This window comes from Lolium rigidum, chromosome 5 (genome assembly GCF_022539505.1).
Source record: "Lolium rigidum isolate FL_2022 chromosome 5, APGP_CSIRO_Lrig_0.1, whole genome shotgun sequence".
In the NCBI taxonomy this organism is placed as follows: Eukaryota; Viridiplantae; Streptophyta; class Magnoliopsida; order Poales; family Poaceae; genus Lolium; species Lolium rigidum.
In genome coordinates this window covers 228,750,120-228,759,108 of record NC_061512.1, presented here as the reverse complement: position 1 = coordinate 228,759,108, position 8,989 = coordinate 228,750,120, and positions in this window count along the sequence as shown.

The following is an 8,989-nucleotide window of genomic DNA, read 5'->3' as shown; positions in this document are numbered from 1 at the left end:
GGGGCCATAGGGCGGAGAGCACTCGGGACGGTGGTACGCGATTTACCCAGCTTCGGAACACCTGCTCGATGACAGGGCCTACTGCTGCTTGTCTGGAATTATCTGGGCGCTTTCGCGTTGTTACAATGAGTTGTTCTTAACCTGCCTCTAGGGCTCCCAGGATCCGGCTTATAAAGGCGCACGGATCTAGGGTTTACATGGAGAGTCCTAGCCAGAATACAAGTCGCCTGACTACGGTACAAAGTCTTGCCGTGTACGTCAAGGATCCGCCTTCCTTCTTAGTACGCGCAGGATCCGGATACTTCATGGGCCTTCACGGATCCGGCCTTCTTCGTAGGTCGGTTGGGATCCGGCTTCCTGTTCCTGGGCTGGACTTCATCCTTCAGGATCTACAGCAAGCCGGGCCGCCCGACGGGCCACATGCCACGTCACCTACTATGGGCCACCCGGGCTTGCCGGATCTAGGCCATGCCGTTGATATACCCATAAAGTATACCCACAACACCACCCTAGTGTGTCGTCGCCCCGTCAGCCTTCCGACTCCGCCTCTTCGCCTATTTAAAGGTCCCTGACCTAAAACTTCGATACGAAAAAGCCACGGTACGAGAAACCATCCAGAGCCACCGCCATCGCGAAGCCAAGATCTGGGGGACAGGAGTCTCTGTTCTGGCACGCTGCCGGGACGGGGAATTGCCCCCGGAAGGCATCTCCATCGACACCACCGCCATCTTCATCAACGCTGCTGTCTCCCATGAGGAGGGAGTAGTTCTCCATCGAGGCTAAGGGCTGTACCGGTAGCTATGTGGTTAATCTCTCTCCTATGTACTTCAATACAATAATCTCATGAGCTGCCTTACATGATTGAGATTCATATGATGATGCTTGTAATCTAGATGTCGTTATGCTAGTCAAGTGGATTTTACTTATGTGATCTCCGGAGACTCCTTATCCCACGTGTGTAAAGGTGACAGTGTGTGCACCGTGTGGGTCTCTTAGGCTATATTTCACAGAATACTTATTCACTGTTATGAATAGCATAGTGAAGTGCTTATTTATATCCCTTTATGATTGCAATGTGCTTTGTATCACTATTTATCTATGTGCTACTCTAGTGATGTTATTAAAGTACTCTATTCCTCCTGCACGGTGTAATGGTGATAGTGTGTGCATCGTGTAGTACTTGGCGTAGGTTATGATTGTGATCTCTTGTAGATTATGAAGTTAACTATTGCTATGATAGTATTGATGTGATCTATGCCTCCTTCATAGTGTGATGGTGACAGTGTGCATGCTATGTTAGTACTTGGTGTAGTTGTGTTGATCTATTATGCACTCTAAGGTTATTTAAACATGAATATCGAATATTGTGGAGCTTGTTAACTCCGGCATTGAGGGTTCGTGTAACCCTAGACAATTAGTGGTGTTCATCATCCAACAAGAGAGTGTAGAGTATAGCATTTATCTATTTTGTTATGTGATCAATGTTGAGAGTGTCCACTAGTGAAAGTATAATCCCTAGGCCTTGTTTCCAAATACTGCAATCTCCATTTATTTACTGTTCTGCTGCATGTTTACTTACTGCACGCCAACAAGCACTTTTCTGGCGCCGTTACTACTGCTCATATACATTCATACCACCCGTGTTTCACTATCTCTTCGCCGAACTAGTGCACCTATACATCTGACAAGTGTATTAGGTGTGTTGGGGACACAAGAGACTTCTTGTATTGTGGTTGCAGGGTTGCTTGAGAGGGATATCTTTGACCTCTTCCTCCCTGAGTTCGATAAACCTTGGGTGATCCACTTAAGGGAAACTTGCTGCTGTTCTACATGTAGGATAACGTTGCATAGAAAACAAAAATTTTCCTACCGCGAACACGCAATCCAAGCCAAGATGCAATCTAGAAGACGGTAGCAACGAGGGGGTATCGAGTCTCACCCTTGAAGAGATTCCAAAGCCTACAAGATGAGGCTCTTGTTGCTGCGGTAGACGTTCACTTGCCGCTTGCAAAAGCGCGTAGAAGATCTTGATCACGATCGCTTCCGGCGCCACGAACGGGCAGCACCTCCGTACTCGGTCACACGTTCGGTTGTTGATGAAGACGACGTCCACCTCCCCGTTCCAGCGGGCAGCGGAAGTAGTAGCTCCTCTTGAATCCAACAGCACGACGGCGTGGTGTCGGTGGTGGTGGAGAAATCCGGTGGAGCTTCGCTTAAGCGTGCGGGATGTGGTGGAGGAGAGAGACCGCTAGGGTTTGGGGAGAGAGGGGGAGGCTAGGGCGCCGGCCAAGGGCAGCCCTAGGTGGTGCGACCAAGAGTGGGCAGCCCCCTCCCTCTCCTCCTCATTATATAGGTGGAAATCCCCAAGTGTTGGTATCCAAGTCTTCGAATAAGACCCCAACAATGAAACCTCCCATATGTAGGGAAACCTACCCAAGGTGGGAATCCCACTTGGGGTGGGATTCCCCCTTTCCATGAGGGGGGTTGTCCGGCCACCCTAGAGGAGTCCACCTTGGACTCCTCCCCTTTAGGGTTGGCTGGTCATGCAAGGTGGAGTCCCTCCGGGACTCTACTTTCCATGATGATTTCTTCCGGACTTTTCTAGAACCTTCTAGAACCTGCCATAAATGCACCGGATCATTTCCAAACTTGGAATATGACTTCCTATATATGAATCTTATTCTCCGGACCATTCCGGAACTCCTCGTGATGTCCGGGATCTCATCCGGGACTCCGAACAAATATTCGAACTCCATTCCATATTCAAGTTCTACCATTTCAACATCCAACTTTAAGTGTGTCACCCTACGGTTCGTGAATTATGCGGACATGGTTGAGTACTCACTCCGACCAATAACCAATAGCGGGATCTGGAGATCCATAATGGCTCCCACATATTCAACGATGACTTTAGTGATCGAATGAACCATACACATACGATACCAATTCATTTTTGTCATGCGATATTTTACTTGTCCGAGGTTTGATCTTCGGTATCACTCTATACCTTGTTCAACCTCGTCTCCTGACAAGTACTCTTTACTCATACCGTGGTATGTGGTCTCTTATGAACCATTCATATGCTTGCAAGCTATTTAGACGACATTCCACCGAGAGGGCCCAGAGTATATCTATCCGTCATCGGGATGGACAAATCCCACTTGTTGATCCATATGCCTCAACTCATACTTTCCGGATACTTAATCCCACCTTTATAACCACCCATTTACGCGAGTGGCGTTTGATGTAATCAAAGTACCTTTCCAGCATAAGTGATTTACATGATCTCATGGTCATAAGGACTAGGTAACTATGTATCGAAAGCTTATAGCAAATAACTTAATGACGAAATCTTATGCTACGCTTAATTGGGTGTGTCCATTACATCATTCATACAATGATATAACCTTGTTATTAATAACATCCAATGTTCATGATTATGAAACTAATCATCCATTAATTAACAAGCTAGTTAAGAGGCATACTAGGGACTCTTTGTTTGTCTACATATCACACATGTATCAATGTTTCGGTTAATACAATTATAGCATGGTATGTAAACATTATCATAAACACAAAGATATATAATAACCATTTATTATTGCCTCTTGGGCATATCTCCAACAGTCTCCCACTTGCACTAGAGTCAATAATGTAGTTTACATCTGCAAAGATATAACACCTTGGCCTTCTGGTGCTTTATCATGTTTTGCTCACGGGAGAGGTTTTAGTCAACGGATCTGACACGCTCAGAAACGTATGTATTTTGTAATTCATTTGCGTCTCAACGCATCACTCATTTCCAAATGAGTTGGCATTAAATATGTTTGATCTTCTGGTGGAACCTTAATTCCGCGGTCTGAAATATGTCACTAATATTGTCACACACAATATAGCTTCAAAGTTCTGACACTATCGGAACTACACCAAGTTCTCAAAGAACTTCTTGACTTAACATCCTTTGTCATTGTCAAAACAATGACATACTCTGCCTTCTTTTGTAGAATCCGTCACAATATTTAGAACTCTTCTAAATCTAGCATAGACAACTTCTAGCTCATTGTGCTACCTTTTAAACAACACTTAGTCTAATTTGAGATTTGAAATTTTATTTTCATATGTGACAAAATTAGTATCGGTGCAACACCTTACAGCAATTTGTTTTGTCATTTCTCCATATAAAACTATATATATATACTTGGTTCTTCTTAAGTACTCAAGAATATTCTTACTGTTTTTCAGTGATCATCACATGAATTATGCTCATAACACTCTTAGAGCATAGGATATCTGATTGTGTACATATTATTCGTGATCTATAATCACTCATGTGTTTTTACTCATTGAGTGTCAGATACACTCAAGTCTTGTTAAAACTTAACATGACAAGAATATTTTCTATATTGAACTATTTCAATATCTATTCTATGTACTTTGACTTAAACATATTATGTGTTTTAATCTATCTTTATAGATCTTAACGCAAAATTTGTTTCTGTCTATATCCTTTCATTGAAGTTAATTTCTCAATGAAACCTTTTAATCAAGTATATAATTACATCATTTATAACCAACTATATGTGATCTACATAAGTATTATAAATATGTCTCAGCGCTCCCACTTGATTTCTTACAAATGCAAGCCTCTTCATCGTCTCTGATGAAATCAAAAACTCTTTCACTATTTCATCTGGTGAAGATTCAAACTCCGCGATACTCACTTCATCAAATTGAAGTTTGTATACCTATCTAATATTCCACGGACCAGCAAAACTCTTGGTTGTATCTTGTATACACCTTTAATACATACTTCTGATAAGTAATGTATTTTACCATCCTACTAGAATAATCCATATAGACTATAAGCATTTCTACGGAAGATCTAATCTTATCGTAGTCAACTCTTTGAACTTTGTCGTAAACAATTTTTCGACAAGTCGAGCTTCTTCAAGGATATTTCATCCAAGTCTATAGATCCATTTACTTTCAAAAAGTATTCATCTATTATGGATTTCATGGCGCATGGCCATTTTAACGGAGTCAGGGCCCATCATAACTTCTTTGTTTGTAGTTGGTTTATCATTGTTCAAAATCAATCCTTTGTCCACAAATCATTTATTTGATCACAAAGTAAACCATACCTACAAGGTTCAATATGTACTTCGATCTCCATGACTAAAACACTTTGTAGTCATGGGAGCCATGATCGTTGTGGCCGCTTCCGAAACCAATTCCGATGCTTGCGCTACTTGATCATTATGCTCAGGTTCATAAACCTTATCAAATTATATTGTCCTCCCACTCAAATACTTCACTAGAAACAATTTCTCGGAAATAAGAAACATTGACAAACACTTTTTGTCTTTGTCTCGTGGGAAGAATTCCCAATCAAATCTCTGGGATAACCAACAAAGACATTCATCCGATTTTGGTTGTAAACTTATTTACTTATGCTATGCATACCAAAATTTAAGAAAAGACTATCAGGTTTCTTACCTATGCCATAACTCGTATGGTGTCATTTCAACGGATCATGATGATGCTCTATTTAGTGTAAAAGCGGTAGTCACTAAAGCATAATCCACAAAAATATAATGGCGTCATAATTTTTTTTATCTCATCATTAATCCAACAAGGTTTGGATACATATCTTGGATACTATATCATCATTATGATACTCCAAGAAATGTGAGTTGTAGAACAATTTCATAACTCTCTTAGATGTTCGCTAAAACTCGTAATTCAAATATTTCCACCATGATCCAATCATAGATATTTGACTTTTCTATTACGATGATTTCCACTTCATGCTGAAATTTATTTGAATCCATTCAAATGTTTCAAACTTCTTCCTTATTGAATATATCCACATATATATACTCAATTCATTGTTGAAAGTTTTCATGAAGTAGAAGAATCTCCCGCACACAACTATGCCCAGTGAACCACATACATCATCATGTATTTTTCCACTAAGTTAGTTGCCCGTTCAACTTTTGGCCTATGAACGGTATTTTAATCATTCTCTTTAGAAAAGATTTGCAAGCGCCAAATGATTCAAAAATCAAATGACTCCAAAAATCCATTTGCATAGAGTTCCTTCATGCGTTCCTTTCTAACATGACCTAAATGGCGGTTCCACAAATAAGTGGAATTCAAATCATTTGCCTTATGGCATTTTTAGCGTCAGTGTTATGTATGTGTGTTTCACCATTAAGATTTATAATAACTTTATCCATTGTACATGGAGTAATGTCATAATTTAAACAACTCATTGTTTTCATTTGACCAGAGCAAAATAACAATTATTAAGTTCTTTATTATAAATTCTAAGGGCTAGATAGAATGCTAATGACGAACATAATAACACTTTATTTTGTTCCAGGCGTGCATTCTTATCATATTTCTTGTCAGTCACTTAGGCCATTATATTCTTGTATTGCGTTGTTTTGTATGACACTTCATACCAACCAATATAGTACTAATACCCAAGAATTTCATAGTGTGACTTAACTAGGAATACAACCATAACATGTATATCATTTATATACACCTGAGCTAGACCTTCTAGTCTTTTCTTTTCTTTTTGCCAAAATATCTTTTGCAGTTTATCGTTTAGCTTTCCTCATTATTCAAAGAAACACTTTAACATTATTAACTTCTAGATTTGTTGGTCAAATACCAATAACCTTGAGGTTCTTACTTTAAGTTTGATCATCATATGACAAGTGTTTCAGATTTCACTATTAGTAACTTTGTAATATGATGAACAATTTCACTCATAATTTTATCCATTGAATCATGATGACTTTCTGAGACCATGTCTGTACATGCTAGGCTCATAAAGTTTAACCTTGGTATTCGCATGTGCAAATCTGGCTTGCACCCGTTGTATGCACACGTAGAATCTATCACACCCGATCATCACGTGATGCTTCGAAATGACGAGTCTTAGCAACGGTGCATACTAAGGATGATAACTTCATGGATATGCGAATATTATTAGTGCCCCAATAGTTGGAGGATTGTGACGCCTGGCGTCTTCAACCTTCATACATTCCCATAAAACTTATGAGTTTATGTAGTCTCACCAAATTTATATTCTATCATCTTGCAATAAGGTCTTAGATATCACATATATCTCATACCTTGATTATTTCTGAAAACTAAATTTTCAGCTCCTTACTTTTCAAACAGATTTGAACTTCAAGTTTCATGGAGACAAGATAACTTTAGGTACTAATTGAAACCATAGCTCTTTGAATCAACATTGTGAGGTTTACTAAAAGTTTGCAATAGGACTTAATCAATTCTTGATTCTTAACAATACGGTACCAATCCGTAAAGTTTCTTGTCAGATTTTAACAGTATTTCTATCTCAATTACAAGACTAGCGCATAGTAGTAAACGGATGCCAAAACTACAAAATTAATTCAAAATACTACTCAGACTAAGTTTATGATAATTAGTTCATGTTTTAATCTAATTACTAATGAACTCCCACTTAATACAACATCCCTCATAGTTGTTAAGTGGTACACGATCCAAATCCACTACACCAAAACCGATCATCACGTGAGATGATGTAGCTTCAATGGTGAACATCCACATGTTGATCATATCATCCATATGACTCGTGTTCAACCTTTCGGTTTCCGTTGTCCCGAGGCCATGTCTGTACATGCTAGGCTCGTCAAGCAAACCCAAGTATTCCGCGTGTGCAACATGGCTTACACCCGTTGTATATGAACGTTGAGTCTATCACATCCGATCATCACGACATGCTTCGAAACGACGAACCTTGGCAACGGTGCATACGAGGGGAGAACACTTTATTATCTTGATATTAATGTGAGGGATCATCTTATAATGCTACCGTCGCGATCTAAGCAAAATAAGATGCATAAAGGATTAACATCACATGCAATTCATATGTGATATGATATGGCCCCTTTTTGTCTTTGCGCCTTTGATCTTCATCTCCAAAGCACGGACATGATCTCCATCATCTTCGGGCATGATCTCCATCACCGTCGGCGTAGCGTCAAGGTCCATGGCGCCGTCTTCATGGTTGTTCACCTCATGTAGCAACTATTACAACTACTTTGAAATACTACTCAACATGAAATTTAAAGACAACCATAAGGCTCCTGCCGGTTGCCACAATACAATAATGATCATCTCATACATATTCATCATCATATTATGGCCATATCACATCACCAAACCCTGCAAAAACAAGTTAGACGTCTCTAATTTGGTTTGCATATTTTACGTGGTTTAGGGTTTTCGAGAGAGATCTAATCTACCTACGAACATGAACCACAACGGTGATACTAGTGTTGTCAATAGAAGAGTAAATTGAATCTTCACTATAGTAGGAGAGATAGACACCCGCAAAGCCACTTATGCAATACAAGTTGCATGTTGAGCGTGGAGCAAATCTCATGAACGCGGTCATGTAAAGTTAGCCCGAGCCGCTTCATCCCACTATGCCACAAAGATGCAAAGTACTCAAACTAAAGACAACATAAGCATCAACGCCCACAAACCATTGTGTTCTAATCGTGCAACCATCTATGCATAGACACGGCTCTGATACCACTGTAGGATAACGTTGCATAGAAAACAAAAAATTTCCTACCGCGAACACGCAATCCAAGCCAAGATGCAATCTAGAAGACGGTAGCAACGAGGGGGTATCGAGTCTCACCCTTGAAGAGATTCCAAATCCTACAAGATGAGGCTCTTGTTGCTGCGGTAGACGTTCACTTGCCGCTTGCAAAAGCGCGTAGAAGATCTTGATCACGATCGCTTCCTTCGCCACGAACGGGCAGCACCTCCGTACTCGGTCACACGTTCGGTTGTTGATGAAGACGACATCCACCTCCCCGTTCCAGCGGGCAGCGGAAGTAGTAGCTCCTCTTGAATCCGACAGCACGACGGCGTGGTGTCGGTGGTGGTGGAGAAATCCGGCGGAGTTTCGCTT